A 23023-nucleotide genomic window follows, 5' to 3' on the forward strand; every position below is an offset into this window, starting at 1 on the left:
ATAATCCTGTAATGAAATATGAGGAAAACAATCTAAATGAACGTATGAATGTTGATAATGAGAAATACATACCTTACCAACATCTTATGTTTTATGGAAGTTGGCACTTCAATTTCCTCAACATAGAGAATATGTTTAATATATAATGAGAGTAATTGATAGCATTATAATAATGGAATTATTTTATAAATGTGTTCTTTTTAATTATGTTATTAATATCAATATCTTATACTATTGATAATAATTCTAATATTGTTTTATTTTAAGGCTAATGTTCTTATTCATATTGTATAAACTCTGGTCTGCTAGTGCTTTTTTAAATAATGGAATGCATGCGGAACTTATAGCATTCATGTTTATGTATCTCAGATATATCTTAATGTAGTATTTGTTTTATCTGTACCTTGCTTATATTTGTCGTAATAATAGCTCGCACGAGCTAATGATGTTCGTTTTTATGTATGCGACGTTAAAATGTTATTTTTTATCCTGTATCTTGTATCTTGACCCAAATGCCAGTGTATAATGTAACTATACGTCCGAACATCAAAATCAATGCTATACTGTTTAGTGTCTATTTACACTTGCTTTCAGATTTTCGGATGGTAAACATATTGATATATGGGTTAGAGTTCAGATACAATATATATGAGTATATGTGTGTGGGCAGGTATTACATCACAGGTAGGGATCAACCCCATTCTTGTGTGATACGGACCCAAAAATGTATCCCACGCGTTTATAGTCTATACATTACTATATATTATTTATTTATTGAATGTATGAATGACAGATACTTCGATACTTTACTTATATCTGGTCTCAGGTCTTGCTATGTGATCGGTCACTGTAACGCCTTAACCTTTTTGTTCACCAATTTTCCTTATAAAAGCGTCATATCCTTCATGTCAGAACGTCTTTCTTCATACTGCGCTTTGAAATTGTGATCTAAAACTTGTAATATTCAGTGTTATGGCCTAACTTTGTCCAGTGAATACCACCACAATATAAAGAGTCCCCTGCAGACTTTGTCCAGTGTATACCACCACAATATAAAGAGTCCCCTGCAGACTTTGTCCAGTGAATACCACCACAATATAAAGAGTCCCCTGCAGACTTTGTCCAGTGAATACCACCACAATATAAAGAGTCCCCTGCAGATTTTGTCCAGTGAATACCACCACAATATAAAGAGTCCCCTGCAGACTTTATCCAGTGAATACCACCACAATATAAAGAGTCCCCTGCAGACTTTATCCAGTGAATACCACCACAATATAAAGAGTCCCCTGCAGACTTTGATATTAAATCATCTCAATACCATTATCGTAAAGACATGGTTTTGGTGACGTTCCTTCATTTAATTTGCTTTATTTTGGGCAGCTTCGATTATAAATGCAAACTAAATGATATGTAAATATTTAGAGAACCTATGTGGTGGTTGAAATAACTGTTTGTAGGTTGATGCTTAATTAACTTTACCTGGCTTTGGCAAAGTCACATGCTTACAGCACAGGCGTCTGCTTCAGGTTTTTATTAATATACAAACAAATATTACCGATCAAAAACTACAGACTGCTTTCGTTTCACAGTCGATGCAACGTCGGCTATCACGAATAACATGCATTGGTATTTAAGTGTTCTTAACCAAGGTACGGTTCTGACGTTTATATGTCTTTGATATTTTGATCGGATTTAACTTCAAATTAAATCAAAGCTCACTCCCATTTCCGGTTGTTCGGGTGTTACACCTTGTTGATATAGTAGGAGTATGGGCTATTTTTCTATTAATGCTAACCAGAAGTAGACACCTGTGCTTATAGGATAAGCTTATGTTCACTACAAGCCCGAAAGAGAAAGAGGAGGGTAAGTATAGGGGAAATATGACTCTACAGGATGCCTCGAAATAGGTATTCGCTGTGGAGTTGTATACACCATTCTATTTACTATCAAAATTAATGGCAACACCATCTCAATTCAAGAACAATATTGGAAGCTTTCAGGTGTTTGTTTAATAGAACAATTAGATGTTTAATTCAGCCAAATATATTAGAATTGCTGATAGACGAGGATAAATGGTAGTGAAATGACATCATCGCAATTTTATGTAGCGTTAAATAGTGAAAGAAACTTCTCTTCACTTTAAGGCATAAACTAGGTAATGATGTATTCAGTGTGTTTGTTTACTGTCATGAAGTAATGAATGAACTTGAACTTACGTCAGTCAGTGTGGTGTAACAGGATTGGGTTGTATTGAGAAATGGTATAGAACTGTGTACATCAGGTCAGACCTACATGTAAAGGTTCAATAAGTCCTTTCTTAAAACAACATCTTCCTTTATGAGCACCTAATAGACAGGGACAACATTAGTCATGCGACAATATCGTTTGTCAATAGCAAAACGGACACAACAAATACCTCCAAATAATGAACGTTTGTAGTTTCTATCCTGGCCGCCAAATTTTCCATTTTAACTAATGTCTCTTCAATTGTTTGGTTAAAGCGAAAAAAATGTTTACGAGAATGTATTGTGTGACATTGCAATGGCTTGTTTCTGTTAAACATGACAGCCATTTAACCAGGTGTTTGTTTAGTCATCCTTGTATATCGGTTAATGTGCTCGCACCATACAGTGTATGTATTCATTATCAAAATAGTGAATGAAACAGACTGTTATATCAAACACAAATTGTAATCAAATGTAATTGATTGACAGCATTTTATTTATATCATTGAAGCTTTCGAAAATTATTTATTTAAGCCACTTATCCATTTACGTTATCATTTAAGCTGCCATTTTTAGATTAAAAAATAGCTGTTAATTACGACGTACGGTGGATATATATCCATTCAAAATTCGTGTACTTGGTGTTATAAAGGATATAGAGGCTATTGAATGGTTTACCGTTCAATATAACATATGTTTCACGTGTATGACAGAACATCGATATTTTCACGAGTGCGAAGCAAAAGTGAAAAATATCGAAATATTCTGTCTTTTTATCGCATTTCATGTGCTTAAAAACAAATTCGGATACACCGAAAAATTAATAGTGTCAAAAAGTCCGCGAATCAGTAACATAATTCATGACGTCGTCTCTTTGTGACGTTAATCCATGTCAACTTGACGGCGGCGCCAATTTGGAAGGACTGATCAACGCAATTTAAGCGTTTTCTGCTGTTATAGGAGAATCTGTGAATAAATAGCTAACGCGACGTGAGTATTTTGTTAAAAACTAGTCTGAATATTTCAGAAATACAGCAAAGTAACCGATCTATCTTTCTTCGCTTCAATTGGAAAAATTAGTAAGTTTCAATGAGATGAATACAAGGTTCACTCTGATTCGTCAAAAACGAAACACTGCAAAACCTATTTTCACTGCAAAATCTTATATTTTCACTGCTCATCGATACATGTTTATCTAGTCAGCGATTCACATTGACAATATATAATTGAGAGTACTCAGGGAAGAATAGACGGTGTTAGGATCATGTAGATGTCTGTTTTTGTATCTGTATTGTACGGTATCTAATATATTAGGGATGCCATGAGTATACCATGTTTGATAACAGATCAATGCAAACGTACTGAATATATCTACATTGTTTAAAAGACAGTTTTACAAAGTAGTTTTTATAAGCGTAAATCAAACATATAAAAAGTGGCTAAACAGTTTCTTGGTTCGGATTTCATGTCAACACAGCCGGTAAACAATGTTAATTATACGGTATACCTATGTTTAAATGTAACAGTTGATTAAATATTTAAAAATGTATTCCAAATATCACGATTTCTTCCATAGATGCCGACTGCTGACTTGAAATACCTACCAGATTTCTAGACACTCATATTGATAGAGACAAAGTGTTGTGGTTGACGTAATGATTAATATACAAACAAGTCAAAACTTAAACTTAAAATCGATCAAATGAATGCAAAAATATTGATTTGTATGGGGAATCCTGACAAAGTAGAATTAAATTAAGTCGCATATAAGTTATCCATGACTAGCGGCCTTTTTTATTTTTTGGGGTTTTGGGCCCGTTTAATCCATTTTCCTTTTCCCAAAAAATAAAACCGGGGGGCTTTTTTTCCCCGGTTTTTTTCCCCCATTTTTTAAGGAACGAAAATTTCAACCCGGGCAAAATTTAAGGGCCCTTTGTTTTTTTTTCTGTTTGGGGGGGGTTTTTGGGGGTGAAAATTTTTTTTGGGCTAAGGGCGAAAAATTTTGTTTTTAAAAAGCGTTTTAACAAAAAAGTTTTTTTGCTTTTTTAAAATTATAAAATGGTAAAAGGTTTCCCTTGTTGGGAAAAAAACCATGAAAAACCACCGAAAATTTTTTTTTAAGTATCTAATTTTTATTGTAAAAATTAAAATTAAATTTATTTAAAAAAATGGGTTTTAATAAGTTTTTTTTTTATCGATTGGGGATTACTTTTAAAACCCAGATTACCATTTTAAAAGACAAGGGGTTTGTTACTAATTTTTTAAAAAACTTTTCAAAATTTTTTAAACTAAATAAAACAAAAAAAGGGGCAAAATTTTTGTTGGAATTTTTTCCAAAAAAGGGGTAAATTTTAATTCTTAACCCCTTTTTTAAATTAAATTTGTTTTTTTAAAATGACCCAAATATACAAATTTTTTTTTTTTTGTCCGATTATTAAAATACCCCTTTTCTAGCCTTTTTCTTTTTATAATTAATTACCGAAAATTTAAACAAAAATGAAAAAATGGTGGATTTGTAGGGAATTGACTGAATTAATTAAGATGTTGGAAAGGTAAACGTGTTTCCCCTTAATAAACCCAAAATTTTATTTTTGTTGCCCAAATTAAAGTTCCCCCGGGATTTCCTTTTTTTAAAATGAATGACCTGAATTAGACCTAGATTGATATGGAGGATGTCGACGGTGAGATGACCTGAATTAGACCTAGATTGATATGGAGGATGTCGACGGTGAGATGACCTGAATTAGACCTAGATTGATATGGAGGATGTCGACGGTGAGATGACCTGAATTAGACCTAGATTGATATGGAGGATGTCGACGGTGAGATGACCTGAATTAGACCTAGATTGATATGGAGGATGTCGACGGTGAGATGACCTGAATTAGACCTAGATTGATATGGAGGATGTCGACGGTGAGATGACCTGAATTAGACCTAGATTGATATGGAGGATGTCGACGGTGAGATGACCTGAATTAGACCTAGATTGATATGGAGGATGTCGACGGTGAGATGACCTGAATTAGACCTAGATTGATATGGAGGATGTCGACGGTGAGATGACCTGAATTAGACCTAGATTGATATGGAGGATGTCGACGGTGAGATGACCTGAATTAGACCTAGATTGATATGGAGGATGTCGACGGTGAGATGACCTGAATTAGACCTAGATTGATATGGAGGATGTCGACGGTGAGATGACCTGAATTAGACCTAGATTGATATGGAGGATGTCGACGGTGAGATGACCTGAATTAGACCTAGATTGATATGGAGGATGTCGACGGTGAGATGACCTGAATTAGACCTAGATTGATATGGAGGATGTCGACGGTGAGATGACCTGAATTAGACCTAGATTGATATGGAGGATGTCGACGGTGAGATGACCTGAATTAGACCTAGAGTGATATGGAGGATGTCGACGGTGAGATGACCTGAATTAGACCTAGATTGATATGGAGGATGTCGACGGTGAGATGACCTGAATTAGACCTAGATTGATATGGAGGATGTCGACGGTGAGATGACCTGAATTAGACCTAGATTGATATGGAGGATGTCGACGGTGAGATGACCTGAATTAGACCTAGATTGATATGGAGGATGTCGACGGTGAGATGACCTGAATTAGACCTAGATTGATATGGAGGATGTCGACGGTGAGATGACCTGAATTAGACCTAGATTGATATGGAGGATGTCGACGGTGAGATGACCTGAATTAGACCTAGATTGATATGGAGGATGTCGACGGTGAGATGACCTGAATTAGACCTAGATTGATATGGAGGATGTCGACGGTGAGATGACCTGAATTAGACCTAGATTGATATGGAGGATGTCGACGGTGAGATGACCTGAATTAGACCTAGATTGATATGGAGGATGTCGACGGTGAGATGACCTGAATTAGACCTAGATTGATATGGAGGATGTCGACGGTGAGATGACCTGAATTAGACCTAGATTGATATGGAGGATGTCGACGGTGAGATGACCTGAATTAGACCTAGATTGATATGGAGGATGTCGACGGTGAGATGACCTGAATTAGACCTAGAGTGATATGGAGGATGTCGACGGTGAGATGACCTGAATTAGACCTAGATTGATATGGAGGATGTCGACGGTGAGATGACCTGAATTAGACCTAGATTGATATGGAGGATGTCGACGGTGAGATGACCTGAATTAGACCTAGATTGATATGGAGGATGTCGACGGTGAGATGACCTGAATTAGACCTAGATTGATATGGAGGATGTCGACGGTGAGATGACCTGAATTAGACCTAGATTGATATGGAGGATGTCGACGGTGAGATGACCTGAATTAGACCTAGATTGATATGGAGGATGTCGACGGTGAGATGACCTGAATTAGACCTAGATTGATATGGAGGATGTCGACGGTGAGATGACCTGAATTAGACCTAGATTGATATGGAGGATGTCGACGGTGAGATGACCTGAATTAGACCTAGATTGATATGGAGGATGTCGACGGTGAGATGACCTGAATTAGACCTAGATTGATATGGAGGATGTCGACGGTGAGATGACCTGAATTAGACCTAGATTGATATGGAGGATGTCGACGGTGAGATGACCTGAATTAGACCTAGATTGATATGGAGGATGTCGACGGTGAGATGACCTGAATTAGACCTAGATTGATATGGAGGATGTCGACGGTGAGATGACCTGAATTAGACCTAGATTGATATGGAGGATGTCGACGGTGAGATGACCTGAATTAGACCTAGAGTGATATGGAGGATGTCGACGGTGAGATGACCTGAATTAGACCTAGATTGATATGGAGGATGTCGACGGTGAGATGACCTGAATTAGACCTAGATTGATATGGAGGATGTCGACGGTGAGATGACCTGAATTAGACCTAGATTGATATGGAGGATGTCGACGGTGAGATGACCTGAATTAGACCTAGATTGATATGGAGGATGTCGACGGTGAGATGACCTGAATTAGACCTAGATTGATATGGAGGATGTCGACGGTGAGATGACCTGAATTAGACCTAGATTGATATGGAGGATGTCGACGGTGAGATGACCTGAATTAGACCTAGAGTGATATGGAGGATGTCGACGGTGAGATGACCTGAATTAGACCTAGATTGATATGGAGGATGTCGACGGTGAGATGACCTGAATTAGACCTAGATTGATATGGAGGATGTCGACGGTGAGATGACCTGAATTAGACCTAGATTGATATGGAGGATGTCGACGGTGAGATGACCTGAATTAGACCTAGAGTGATATGGAGGATGTCGACGGTGAGATGACCTGAATTAGACCTAGATTGATATGGAGGATGTCGACGGTGAGATGACCTGAATTAGACCTAGATTGATATGGAGGATGTCGACGGTGAGATGACCTGAATTAGACCTAGATTGATATGGAGGATGTCGACGGTGAGATGACCTGAATTAGACCTAGATTGATATGGAGGATGTCGACGGTGAGATGACCTGAATTAGACCTAGATTGATATGGAGGATGTCGACGGTGAGATGACCTGAATTAGACCTAGAGTGATATGGAGGATGTCGACTGTGAGATGACCTGAATTAGACCTAGATTGATATGGAGGATGTCGACGGTGAGATGACCTGAATTAGACCCTAGATTGATATGGAGGATGTCGACGGTGAGATGACCTGAATTAGACCTAGATCGATATGGAGGATGTCGACGGTGAGATGACCTGAATTAGACCTAGATTGATATGGAGGATGTCGACGGTGAGATGACCTGAATTAGACCTAGATTGATATGGAGGATGTCGACGGTGAGATGACCTGAATTAGACCTAGATCGATATGGAGGATGTCGACGGTGAGATGACCTGAATTAGACCTAGATTGATATGGAGGATATCGACGGTGAGATGACCTGAATTAGACCCAGATTGATATGGAGGATGTCGACGGTGAGATGACCTGAATTAGACCTAGATTGATATGGAGGATGTCGACGGTGAGATGACCTGAATTAGACCTAGATCGATATGGAGGATATCGACGGTGAGATGACCTGAATTAGACCTAGATTGATATGGAGGATGTCGACGGTGAGATGACCTGAATTAGACCTAGATTGATATGGAGAATGTCGACTGTGAGATGACCTGAATTAGACCTAGATTGATATGGAGGATGTCGACGGTGAGATGACCTGAATTAGACCTAGATTGATATGGAGGATGTCGACGGTGAGATGACCTGAATTAGACCTAGATTGATATGGAGGATGTCGACTGTGAGATGACCTGAATTAGACCTAGATTGATATGGAGGATGTCGACGGTGAGATGACCTGAATTAGACCTAGATTGATATGGAGGATGTCGACGGTGAGATGACCTGAATTAGACCTAGATTGATATGGAGGATGTCGACGGTGAGATGACCTGAATTAGACCTAGATTGATATGGAGGATGTCGACGGTGAGATGACCTGAATTAGACCTAGATTGATATGGAGGATGTCGACGGTGAGATGACCTGAATTAGACCTAGATTGATATGGAGGATGTCGACGGTGAGATGACCTGAATTAGACCTAGATTGATATGGAGGATGTCGACGGTGAGATGACCTGAATTAGACCTAGATTGATATGGAGGATGTCGACGGTGAGATGACCTGAATTAGACCTAGATTGATATGGAGGATGTCGACGGTGAGATGACCTGAATTAGACCTAGATTGATATGGAGGATGTCGACGGTGAGATGACCTGAATTAGACCTAGATTGATATGGAGGATGTCGACGGTGAGATGACCTGAATTAGACCTAGATTGATATGGAGGATGTCGACGGTGAGATGACCTGAATTAGACCTAGATTGATATGGAGGATGTCGACGGTGAGATGACCTGAATTAGACCTAGATTGATATGGAGGATGTCGACGGTGAGATGACCTGAATTAGACCTGGATTGATATGGAGGATGTTGACGGTGAGATGACCTGAATAAGACCTAGATTGATATGGAGGATGTCGACGGTGAGATGACCTGAATTAGACCTAGATTGATATGGTGAATGTCGACTGTGAGATGACCTGAATTAGACCCAGATTGATATGGAGGATGTCGACTGTGAGATGACCTGAATTAGACCCAGATTGATATGGAGGATGTCGACGGTGAGATGACCTGATTTAGACCCAGATCGATATGGAGGATGTCGACGGTGAGATGACCTGAATTAGACCCAGATTGATATGGAGGATGTCGACGGTGAGATGACCTGAATTAGACCCAGATTGATATGGAGGATGCCGACGGTGAGATGACCTGAATTAGACCCAGATTGATATGGAGGATGTCGACGGTGAGATGACCTGAATTAGACCTAGATTGATATGGAGGATGTCGACGGTGAAATAAAAGATGTCAATCCAGGAGAGACACCCGATCTTATTACATTTATACCTTTACTGAGGTGTTCGTGTAAGTAGCGTGAATCTACGTTTCGTACATTTTTTACGATTCTGAGTTATAGTTATGATTTCGTTAGCATGTATACGTTGCTTGTTCCAGCAATACTTACTATTATTAGAAATAGTGTCCACCTACGATGGGCCTACCCAATGGTCACAAACATAACCAAGGAGCAGAGGACTTGGTAAAGGAAAGCGATGATATAACATACTATATTGTTATATGGTGCCGAGGAGAAGAGGACTTGGCAAAGGAAAGCGATGATATGATAGACGTATACACTAAATATAAACCATGTTTATTTATGATGCTTTGTCGATGTAAGATCATACAGACTTCTGCTGTTAGTGTATGGATTTGGTGGTGTTGTATCAGAATGCTGTAGGTAACGTTTGTTATTGGTGCATGGATTAGGTCGTGTTGTATCAGAATGCTGTAGGTAACGTTTGGTATTAGTGTATGGATTAGGTCGTGCTGTATCAGATTGCTGATCGCTACATTTGCTTTTAGTGTATGGATTTGGTCGTGTTGTATCAGAATGCTGTAGGTAACGTTTGGTATTAGTGTATGGATTTGGTCGTGTTGTATCAGAATGCTGTAGGTAACGTTTCGTATTAGTGTATGGATTTGGTCGTGTTGTATCAGAATGCTGTAGGTAACGTTTGTTTTACTGTATGGATTTGGTATTTTGGTATTGTTGTGTCAGATTGCTGTTGGTATCGTTTGTTTTAGATTTGGAATGCTCTAGCCAACATGTATTTGTAAAGTTAATCAACGTTTGTGAACATTTAAATTGTCTTTAACTTCTAAAGTATCTACTATATTAACTATGACGAAATTTTCCTTGTTAACGGATGATTATGGAATAAATGAGATAAATTAGTTAAACATAGAAATAAAAGGAAAACCCTACCTCCTCTAATGGTGACCTCTATATCAGTGTCTGTCCGAGATCGGTGACAGCTTTTACGGCGACGTATTAGTGTCACTGCAAAAATGATAATATATATGTATATATCTTGAGCGTGCAACTTAGTATCTTGTACGTACAGCTTATTATCTTGTACGTATATCTTCGTATCTGGTACGTACAATTTGTTATCTCGTAAGTACAACTTAGTATATTGAACGTACAACTTACTATCTTTTACGTACAACTTAGTATATTGTACGTACCGTACGATTTAGTATCTTGAACGTACAACTTCCTATCTTGTACATACAGGATAGTAAGTTTCATGTACCAGATAGTAAGTTGCGTGTTCCCGATAGTAAGTTGCATGTACCAGATACTTTAGTATACGTAAAAGATAAATATTCTTTGGAGTGGTCCTGATACGTCTCCGTTTGTGTATCAAACTAGCCACGACATATTGTTACAACCCCATCGTAAAAAAGAAATCGTATTGTCGTAGTCAAGATCGAACATTAACAGCCTTGTATTGTTACCAAAAGTTAATTCCCAAACTAATTACTTTTATAACTACAGTCAAACCTGTTCTAACGGCCACATTGAATAAGCGGTCACCTCCGTTAAACGGCCAGTCTGTGGTCCGCCCGGTGGAAAACACTATATAATCAACCTTAAATAAGAGGTCACCTGTCTAATGCGGCCAACGGCCGCAAAAATCTGCCCCGAGTCGTTGTATCGTCCTGTATTAAGCGGTCATTTTGTCCGGAGGTAGACATCCGCGATGATCACATGACCAGGTATTTTTTTTTATCAAATTCATCAAAACCTTGATCTTTGTTGGTTTTCATTTCAAAATACACTGTACATGGTATGTTGTTATCAATATCAACAAGTGCATTATAATACGATACATTCAATAAACTGCTGAAACAAGAATTGGGCAACAGGCCGTTTCTGGCCAACCTGGTTTAAGCAGCCACCTGTCTTAAGCAGCAAATATTTGTCGGTCCCTTGGGTGGCCACTTAATACAGGTTTGACTGTATCTCTATTTCTGGTGAAATTTGGTCCTGATATTTAAGGTATATGTACACATATACTCTGAATAACACCATTAGTTTAATATAACGATCAAGATCAATCAGGCCGCTGAATCACCGGATCGAAAAGGATTCAGACAAACCTTAGTATTGAGATTATGTATGGGGTTAACAATTTGTACACAAACTAGTTAAAATAATGGATTATATGTTCATGGTGGACAATACAAGGATGGTATCTAGTCATATGTTTATCTCCCTACTTTAAATGTGCTGACCTTTATTGATTTTATGACGAGGTTTTAAAGCTATTTCATTCCGACACTTTCGCACTGACTCTTTATGAATGACTTGCTCGAAGTCCTTTCCTTCCAGGAAAAATAAACTGTGTTTAATGATATGCGTTTCCATCCGGCCCAGGGAAATTATTACCATTTTTAAATCATTCTTTCATATTAATTATACTTGAATTTTAACAATGGTCTGTACACGTACAAACGTCACTCTACAGTTTTTCCAAGTGTAATTAGATTTTCTGGCCACTCGACAAGACTCTCTCCACTATTAGATGCTTCATTTGACAACAGCCGACAAGATTTTCTCAACTAAACTGGCTATTCCATTCGACACCACTCGACAAATATTACCTGACATGAGTTTCTTCAGTGATTCTGGATACAACTTTCATTGATTGGATTATTCGTTCATCATTATTCTGAAGTTTGTCGGGATACATCAACAACAACAACAACACGGTCGGGTATTTCGGAACCAATACTTAGGATGCGCCTTGATATTGTAGACATCCTGCTGATAACAGTTTGGCATTTTGAAGTATTTGCAGGTAATTATTTTTGATTTCTTATAAGGGAGAACTAAGTTATGTTACTCTTTTACACTTGAATGCAACATTAAGAGGAATTTTTGGGGAAACGAAATTATTACTAAGGTCAATGCAGTAAATAATCCGTGCCGAGTACAAAAAATCCGTAAGTTGAGGAATAATTATGTTCCTGGGTCCCGGTTGTCTACAGCCCGTCTCTAGGAGAGCTTCAATCGTTTTCATTGTTTATGGTGTGACAACATAATTTTGAGTGCAATGATTATTTTCCCGTTTATTCATATTTCCTTTCTGAATAGAAGATTATGATTTTTCACTATTCCGTCCTCCCGTCACAGAAATTTCGTAATACTCATGAATATCCTTACAGCTTGTATATTATATATCCCTAACTCGTTTTGTTAATAAGTATAATTCTAGTATACTGTAAATGGTATATTTTAGCGCTAATCTTATTTTGGTGGTAATTTTGTGTTAGGAATAATCGTATTTTAGTGGTAATCTTATTTTAGTGGTAATCTTATTTTAGGAGTAATCGCATTTTAGTGGTAATCTGATTTTAGCGGTAATCTTATTATAGTGGTAATCTTATTTTAGTGGTAAAACTTATTTTAGTGGTAATCTTATTGAATTGTAAACGTGTTTCGGTGGTAATCTAATTTAGGTCGTAATCTTATTTTACAAATGCTTTTCGCTGAAAACTTTGCCAAGTAGTGTGGGTGTGTCAATTTCTCATTGTGCTAATTTGTTAGCGTTCAGGCAAACACATTTGTGTTAGCTAAAATGAATAACATTATCGTAGGTACATCAATCCTAATATCTGATTTATCGGTCTTCTCTGATAATTTATTTTCAATGTCGCTAATCCTTTTGAAGCTCAGTATTCCGTATGATGGCCCCATATTCCTGGTCTTCCTAATATATTTAAGTTCAGACATTACGAGTCTTGGATATACGAACAGACCTATGGACACAATATAAATCAATACCCCACACCGTCCTGATATAATCAGGAGTGGAAGTCATGGAGATTAAGCACTATAACAATATCGCGGTATTCTTTCCAACCCTTGATTCATTATTATACATTTTTTGATAAATATTTATATAGATTATCACTGATATGTTATTACGTGATTAGATAGTTTTCTGCAATGTTAGATCATTAATATGATTATGTGACTAAGAATCTGGTCGCTTTAAAAGGAATACTGTTTTTCGTTTGAATGGCTAAACAGTAAGTTCAAATACATTTACTGATATTTATGGACACCTAAGAGCTTTTAGTGACTTCCGTGGGCATTGTGTAACTAGATCACCTCCTCCTCCACCACCACCAACATCATCACCACCACCACCACCACCATCATCATCATCATCATCATCATCATCATTACCAGCTCGTTGAGACTGCCATACATTATACGGTGAATGTGCGTGTTTGGTTTCATACAAGTCTGATTATATTGAATCGTTTTGATATAATTTGACAGATATTATGCAATGTCCTTCAATTTAACCTTAACTTAACCTTGTATGATGAACGTTCCGTTGAAACCTGGATTTGACCTACATTTATATGACCAGTGTCGGCGATGAACACTTTGTTTGATTTCTCTTCAAACATTTTCAATGGTTTCTATGCCAGTATATTTTGTTCATATTATACTGCTTCGTTTTACAGTCTTTAATATGGAATAACGGTTTCGTTTGCATTGCACATTGGCATTGCCTATTTTACATCTGAACTTAATTTAAATTATCTTAATCTATCAAGAACATCATACTTTCGTATTTCATATGTTCAATTTAGCTGTGTGAAGTTGTCCAACATTCGAAATACGACATTCTACATTCATAATTTGTATGTCCAGCTGGACAATATGAATGTCGTACGTCGAATTATATGACCTCTTTCATGTTCCTGATGACCTTTTAATCCATGAACTTATTTTTGATTATTGCAGAGGTAAGTTTTACAACTCCTAAACAAACCACTAGATGGGATGAATATAAGTATACACTACTTAGTAGCTACGGTTACTCAGTGGGAACAAAAACCTGGATAGTTCTTGAGGTCCGAGCATGTGAAGATGCGTATTTTGGACTTATGAAGAAAAACCATGTTAAAAACCACGGAAAGATATACGAAGTGGTTATTGGAGGCTGGGAAAACACAAAGACATGTATTCGGGATGAACGTCAGGGTGCATGTCGTGCTGAAAAAACAAAGTCTGTTCTTGACTGCAATGTATACCTTCCTTTTAATGTTTCCTGGACAGCCGGAACTGTTACAGTTTACACGGATGACAACGGTATCTGGAGCAGACTCGTGAGTTGGACTGATACAACACCGTTTACAGTAAAGTATGTGGGTGTTACCACCGGGGTTTGGGCAACTGGATATTGGAAAATACCAGCACAGGGTAAGCTCAGTTTAATTATATGGAATTTGCTTACCACAGGTGTCAAAGGTATCGAGGTACCGGTATATATGAGGATGAAAACGCAGGAAGCATAATATAGGACTACAAGAAACCCCCGATTCTGTAGGTTTCCTTACGGATGACTTCTGTTTAGGCAGCATATCCAATATCGCATCATTTGGGTGTTCTATATTTTCTTTCTCTCCTGTGTTTTCCCTTCTCTACTTATGTAACGGCCCCTTCTTTAATAAACAATTTCGTAAAAGTTATTAGTGCTTATATTAATCTCTTATGTTGGCTAGAGTTGAAGAATGATTAATGAACATTAAATCGGTCGAGTGTTTATATACTAATTATTGATTTGAACAAAGTAGTATGTAATTGAGGTAAAAATGAGATTCATTTTTCACGCTTCATTTTTTTAATCTAGGACCTTTATTGTGTTAACAATTTATATTCAAACTCTGAAGAAAAAAAAAAATAGTTTCCATCATTCTAAAGAATATGCAATTCCTGAATGTATTGTTATCACATTGTTAGTCGATTCCTGATACTATATTTAAAGCGATTTCGTTTTTATAAGACTATATATTTACTGCGGTATCTATCTCTGAACCAAAACGATATCCCTGTCATATAAACATTCGTCTTCGATAAATCATGATGACATAGGCGTCCATAGTTGGAATTCGATATTTTCTCATGCACATGAAGCGATTTCAATATATGCTGTTAAAAAAATTGAAGAACAAACTACTTACAAAAGAACAATTTTGTACTTTTTACAAATTTCGAATATTAATATAATACCTTATTTTTCTTTCAGATATAACAACTACTACCACCACCACCACCACCACCACCACCACCACCACTACCCCGGCACCTACTACAACACCGACAACTACCACAACTACGCCCACAACAACTACTACTACACCGACAACTATCACACCTACAACAACCACTACTACACCTACAACAACCACAACTACACCTACACCTACAACTACAACTACTACACCTACAACTACCACAACTACACCTACAACTACCACAACTACACCCACAACTACCACAACTACACCTACAACTACCACAACTACCACAACTACACCTACAGCTACCACAGCTACACCTACAACTACCACTACTACACCTACAACAACCACACCCACAACGACAACTACCACAACTACACCTACAACTACCACTACTACACCTACAACCACTACTACACCTACAACAACCACCACTACACCTACAACTACCACAACTATACACACAACTACCACAACTACACCTACAACTACCACAACTACACCTACAACTACCACAACTACACCTACAACTACCACAACTACACCTACAACTACCACAACTACACCTACAACTACCACAACTACACCTACAACTACCACAACTAACCACACCGACAACTACCACTACTACACCTATCACAACCACACCCACAACAACCACTACTATACCGATAACTACTAGAACTACACTGACAACCATCATAACAACTACCTTTACTCCACCTACTACAGCCGAGACAGCATCAACAACAGCACGCAATACTTCGTGTGTTTGTCAGTGTCATCCTTTATATCTACATCAGGAACCAAAATCCTACCTTGCGGCAATTCGATCCAAATATACACTTGATAAGAAAAAATTATCCTCACACCGTCGAAGCTTGACAAGTGCTCATGATAGTCGGCAGTCGTCAAAAGCAATTGGGTACACGGCAATACTGACGATGGCATTCACATTCGGCCCACCAGTGCTTTCTGATATGTTCAAGTTACTATGTGTTCTTAAATCAGCTGTTGAAAACAGCTGTTTAAAGGGGGAATTGTAACATTCACAATCCCAAATAGTAGAACGTGTATAATGTACTTCACCTCTTCTATTGTATTATGTCACAGACTGTCAGCATTACACATGTTGGAATCGGAATTAAAAACACACCACGGGACTCTTTGGAGAGAACAATATTAGCATGCAATGATTTACGATCGGGTACAATGTCCCTTGTCTGATCTGGTTCACAACCATGTGCCCTAAATCATTTTACAGTAGCGAAGCTTATTACAATCAAAGTTTATCCATCCGCTTTGTACGTGTTCGATCCTGAGCAATTGACAAAAAAAGGAAATATTAATGCTATAAAGAGCACAAAATCTTGTTGGTAAATCTACCCTAGAATTTAAAAAGAACCAGATCAGTGTAATTTTTCACCGCTTGGACCTCTATTGAGCCATATATCAACATTAAGAAATTAATATTCTTAGGTAGATTGTGTAGAATGAATCTTATGTCTCTTGTTTATAAAGTTTTCATTGTCAGACTCTTTTTGTTTACACAAGATCAGCCTGACCAGACCGGATTCATCCTCTTACTCATTCACATATTCATGCACTTACACCGATGAAGCACTCTGCAAATGTATGATTCAATTATAAATGTATATGTGATTTTCTAAGAGAGCTATTACAGTAAAGAAAGTATCGTGTAACCTCTAAAAGGGGAACGGAAGTAGAAAACCAAGCGTGTACTCGTAGACTTTAAAGCACGTGGAGAGAACAGCCACAGCTGCATCAAAATCTAGATAGTTATTGAAACAGGAATCTTTCGAAAGAAAATTAATTGGAAAACACAGTATATAATCCTGTAATGAAATATGAGGAACACAATCTAAATGAATGTATAAAAGTTGATAATGGATTCACAAGATTTCGAGAAATACATACCTTACCCAAATCTAGTGTTTTTTGGCACTTCCTCAACACAGAGAATATGTACAATATATAATGAAAGTAGCTGATAGCATTCGTAACTTGACTACTATGGCATTATTTTAAAAATGTGTTTTTTAAATAGTGTTATTAATGTCAATATATTGTATAAACTCTGCTCTGCTAGTGTTTTATTTTTACATATAAATAATGTAATTCATGCGGAACTGATAACATTCATGTTTATGTATCTCAGATATATCTTAATGTAGTATTTGTTGTATCTGTACCTTGCTCACATTTGTCGCACTAATAGCTCGCACGAGCTAATGATGTTCGTTTTTATGTATGCGACGTTAAAATGCTTTTTTTATCCTGTATCTTGTATCTTGACCCAATGACCAATGTATAATGTAACTATACGTCCGAACATCAAAATCAATGCTATACTGTTTAGGGTCTATTTACACTTGCTTTCAGATTTTCGGATGGTAAACATATTGATATATGAGTTAGAGTACAGATACCATTCTTGTGTGATACAGACCCAAAAATGTATCCCACGCGTTTATAGTCTATACATTACTATATATTATTTATTTATTGAATGTATGAATGACAGATACTTCGATACTATACTGATATCTAGTCTCAGGTCTTGCTATATGATCTCTTTGGCATTTCGTTCACTATCGGTGACTGTAACGCCTTAACCTTTTGTTCACCAATTTTCTTTATAAAAGCGTCATATCCTTCATGTCAGAACGTCTTTCTTCATACTACGCCTTGACATTGTGATATAAAACTTGTAATATTCAGTGTTATGGCCTAACTTTGTCCAGTGAATACCACCAAAATATAAAGGGTCCCCTGCAGACTTCGATATTTAATCATCTCAATACCATTATCGTGAAGTCATGGATTGGTGACGTTCCTTCATTTAATTTACTTTATTTTGGGCAGCTTCGATTATAAATGCCAACTAAATGATATGTAAATATTTAGAGAACCTATGTGGTGGTTGAAATAACTGTTTGTAGGTTGATGCTTAATTAACTATACCTGGCTTTGGCAAAGTCACCTGCTTACAGCACAGGCGTCTGCTTCAGGTTAGTATCAATATAAAAAAAGTATTTATAGTTGATATGTCTTTGATATTTTGATAGGATTTAACTTCAAATTAAATCAAAGCTCACTCCCATTTCCGGTTATTCGGGTGTTACACCTTGTTGATATAGTAGGAGTGTGGGCTATTTTTTTTCTATTAATGCAAACCAGAAGCAGACACCTGTGCTTATAGGATAATCTTATGTTCACTACAAACCCGAAAGAGAAAGAGGAGGGTGATTATAAGGGAAATATGACTCTAAAGGATGCCCCGAAATACGTATCCGCTGTGGAGTTGTATACACCATTCCATTTACCATCCAAATCAATGTCAACACCATCCAATTAAAAAACAATACTGGAAGCTTTTAAGTGTGTGTTTAATTGTACACATTCTACTTACCACGGAAAAGACAATTAGATATTCAATTCAACCAAATATATTAGAATTGCTGATAGACGAGGATAAATGGTAGTGAAATGACATCACCCAATTTTACGTAGAGTATAGTAGTCACCTCTCTTCTCCTCAAGGCATAAACTAGGTAATGGTATATTCAGTGTGTTTGTTTACTGTCATGAAGTAATGAATGAACTTGAACTTACGTCAGTCAGTGTTGTGTAACAGGAATGGTATAGAACTGTGTACATAAGGTCAGACCTACATGTAAAGGTTCAATAAGTCCGTTCTTAAAACAATATTTCCTTAATGTGCACCTAATAGACAGGGACAACAATAGTAATGCGACAATATCGTTTGTCAATAGCAAAACGGACACAACAAGTACCTCCAAATAATGAACGTTTGTAGTTTCTATCCTGGCCGCCAAATTTTCCATTTTAACTAATGTCTCTTCAATGATTGGATTCAAACGAAGAAATATTGAAGATAATGTAATGTGTGACATTGTAATGGCTTGTTCCTGTTAAACATGACAACCATTTAACCAGGTGTTTGTTTAGTCCTCCTGTCTTATATGTCGGCCAATGTGAGGCGCATCATACAGTGTATGTTTTCATAATAGAAGTAGTGAACGGAAACAGATTGTTATATCAAACACCCGACGATATAACCTCATGGAGATCCAGTCCTATAATTCAACTGATGAGATTAATTGACAGCAGTTTGATACCATGGATGCTTTTGAAAATGATTGTTGATTTTATTATTTGAGAGCATTTTTATACCACTAAATCTTTAGCCACTTTTCTATTTACGTTATCATTTAAAGCTACAATTCTCATATTTAGAAATGTGATATTTTATAAAAAAAAAAAAAAAAAATGAAGAAGCAATTTAAATTGCTTACTGTTTTTTTTTTCTAAATTCGTTCAAAACTTTATCATTCATTTACGCTTTAGAGAGACGAAAGTCCCTGATTCTCCCGAAACCTTACTTGACACCTTGAGTCACACTCAGTATCTGATATATCAGTTATCATTCATGGGTTCTCAAATCACCCTCAACAGAAAACCGATACGGGAGTTTTTACAATTAGATATTTATTACGATTTACAGTGATATATATTCATTCAACGTTCGTGCACTTGATATTATAAAGGATATCAAATTATCAAATTGTCAAAATTATTAGAATATCAATGAAAAGAACCCGTACTAAAATGGCGATTTGTTGATAAAATACCATATATTAAATCTGATGATACATGTTTCACATGTGAAGACATATTTTGCATGTTAGGTAGATTTATTACACAATTTACGCATTATTCCTGGGAATAGTGTAATATATATAGAAATGAAAACCTTGTAATCTTTAGCCAGAAAAAAAGGTTTATCATCCTTTCTTTATAAACATACAATAAGAGACTATACTTAAGGTGAGGAACGAACGGGTCGTCTAGATAACAGTGGGTTTCTTTTCTGCATGCGCATGCCACGATCTCTAGGTGTTGTTGAAAATAATGTTTAAAAAGGAAAAGGATGTGTCTTGGTTTCCGACGTCTATCCAAAAATAGTATATACGAAGAACATAGTGATATATTTCATTACACATGTCAACATGATCGTATTTGTTTTATTCAATCAGAGAAGAGTGATACATGTTTCACATGTATCACACAGCGATTCACATTAACAAGAGATATTTGAGCGTACTCAGGGAAGAATAGACGTGTAACGATCATGTAGATGTCTATGTTTGTATATGTATTGTACTGTATTGATGAAAATGTATAAAATCTGATAAACATGTTTACCTAATCAGCGCTTCACTTTTTACAAAGGACATGTTAGCGTACTCAGAGAAGAATAAGCGGTGTTACTATCATGTCGATTCTGTCTGTTTTTGTGTCTGTATTGTATTGTATATACTATATTAGTAATTCCATCAATATGTTATTATATGTTTTATAACATTTCAATACAACAGTACTGAAGAAAGTTATATTGTATACAAAATAGTTCGCTTTTTATAATGTAGAAAAATGTTGATATAGGCGTAAATCAAACATATTAAAAGAGGCTAAAAAGGTTATTGGTTCAGATTCCATGCCAACACAGCCGGTAAACTTCGACGCTTTGCATGTTTATTATACGGTGTACCTACGCTTTTTAAATGCCACAGCTGATTCAATATTCAAGGATGTATTCCCAATATCACGACTTCTTTGACTTGAAATACCTACCAGATCTCGAGAGACACATATTGATAGACACAAAGTGTTGTGGTTGATGCCGTGACCTCATTAGAAACACAACATCGAATATTTACATAAGAAAGAAGCCATAACTCAAACTTAAAATCGTTACACTGAGGGCAAAATATAACAGAAATTATATTTACGTAGAGACTACTGGAAAAGGAAAATTAATATAAGCCCAGGTATTTTGGAAGAGTAAAATTGATATGGAAGATGTCGACGATGAATCAAAGGACGTAAATGTATTAGAGACATCCGATCTTGTTACATGTGTACCTTTGCAGGGGTGTCCGTGTAAATAGCGTAAATTACGTTCCGTACTTCTTTTTATTGATTGAGTTATAATTTTGGTTTCGTTAGCATGTGTGTGTTGTTTGTTCCAGCAACACTTCATATTATTTAAAATAGTTTCCACTTACGATGGGACTTAACGGCCATAACCAATACACTGGAATATCTCAATCGGTCATATCAACAGAAAAAACTGATACATAAAGAATGAGTCAATTAATCCCCGCTGTTTTTTTATGAGTACTTTTATTTCGAAATCGTTTTAAGCATCTCCACTCATGCAGAAAGGAACGCAATGATATTACAACGTATGTGTTTACTTAGTGCCGAGGAAAAATGGACTTCGAAAAGGAAAGCGATGGTATAAGAGACGTTATCAAATAGACGAAAAATACAAACAAATAGTACTTCAAGTAATTGGTTTTTATTAAATAATTTAGCATATTTTGGCCAAAGCTTCCACAAACAAAAACAAGAGCTAGAATTAAATGCTATCTGGAAACAGACAATGCCATCAATAGCAGCTGTTGTATAAAAAAGTTAAAAATAAACTGTTAAAACCATGACGAGTCCTAGGAAGCCAGGATTGGTCCTAAGTGATAATCTTAATTCTGAAAATATAAATTAAAACAGACAGCAGGACCCTGAAATAAAAACGAGACATCGGCACTTACCGCTGGGAAGGGTGTTTTTTTTATGAATTTTGACAGGAGAACAAGAATATTTCCCTGTCATAAATGGCTTAAAATTGCATATTGTTCTGTCATATATTAGCACAAAAAGTTTCTAGAAATTTTCAGTGGTCAAAGTTCAATAAGATATTTCAAGCGAATGGACCAGGGAGGTAATCAACATATATATTGTTTAATTATTTGACATTATAGTTCGGTAGACTGATGAAATGTCTATAAGGGACAATGTATTTATACGTGGTAAACTCTGTCACAGTGTAACAAACACCAACTATAAGTATTTCGTGTGTCTCAGCGATAGAAAATACAATATATCTTGTTTGGTTTGTTTCCGACTGGGATGTGTATTTATTTTGTATTATTTTGGTCAGGGATAATATATTTATTTGGGTTGCTTCGGTCAGAAAAAGACATATTTAGTTTTTATTTGTTTCGGCCAGAGGAGATATATGTTGTTTCTGCTTGTTTCAGCCAGAGAGGACATATTTGGTTTTTGTTTGTTACAGGCAGTGAAGACATATTTTGCATGTTAGGTAGATTTATTACACAATTTACGTATTATTCCTGGGAATAGTGTAATATATATA

This window comes from Pecten maximus, chromosome 11 (genome assembly GCF_902652985.1).
Source record: "Pecten maximus chromosome 11, xPecMax1.1, whole genome shotgun sequence".
Taxonomy (NCBI): domain Eukaryota; kingdom Metazoa; phylum Mollusca; class Bivalvia; order Pectinida; family Pectinidae; genus Pecten; species Pecten maximus.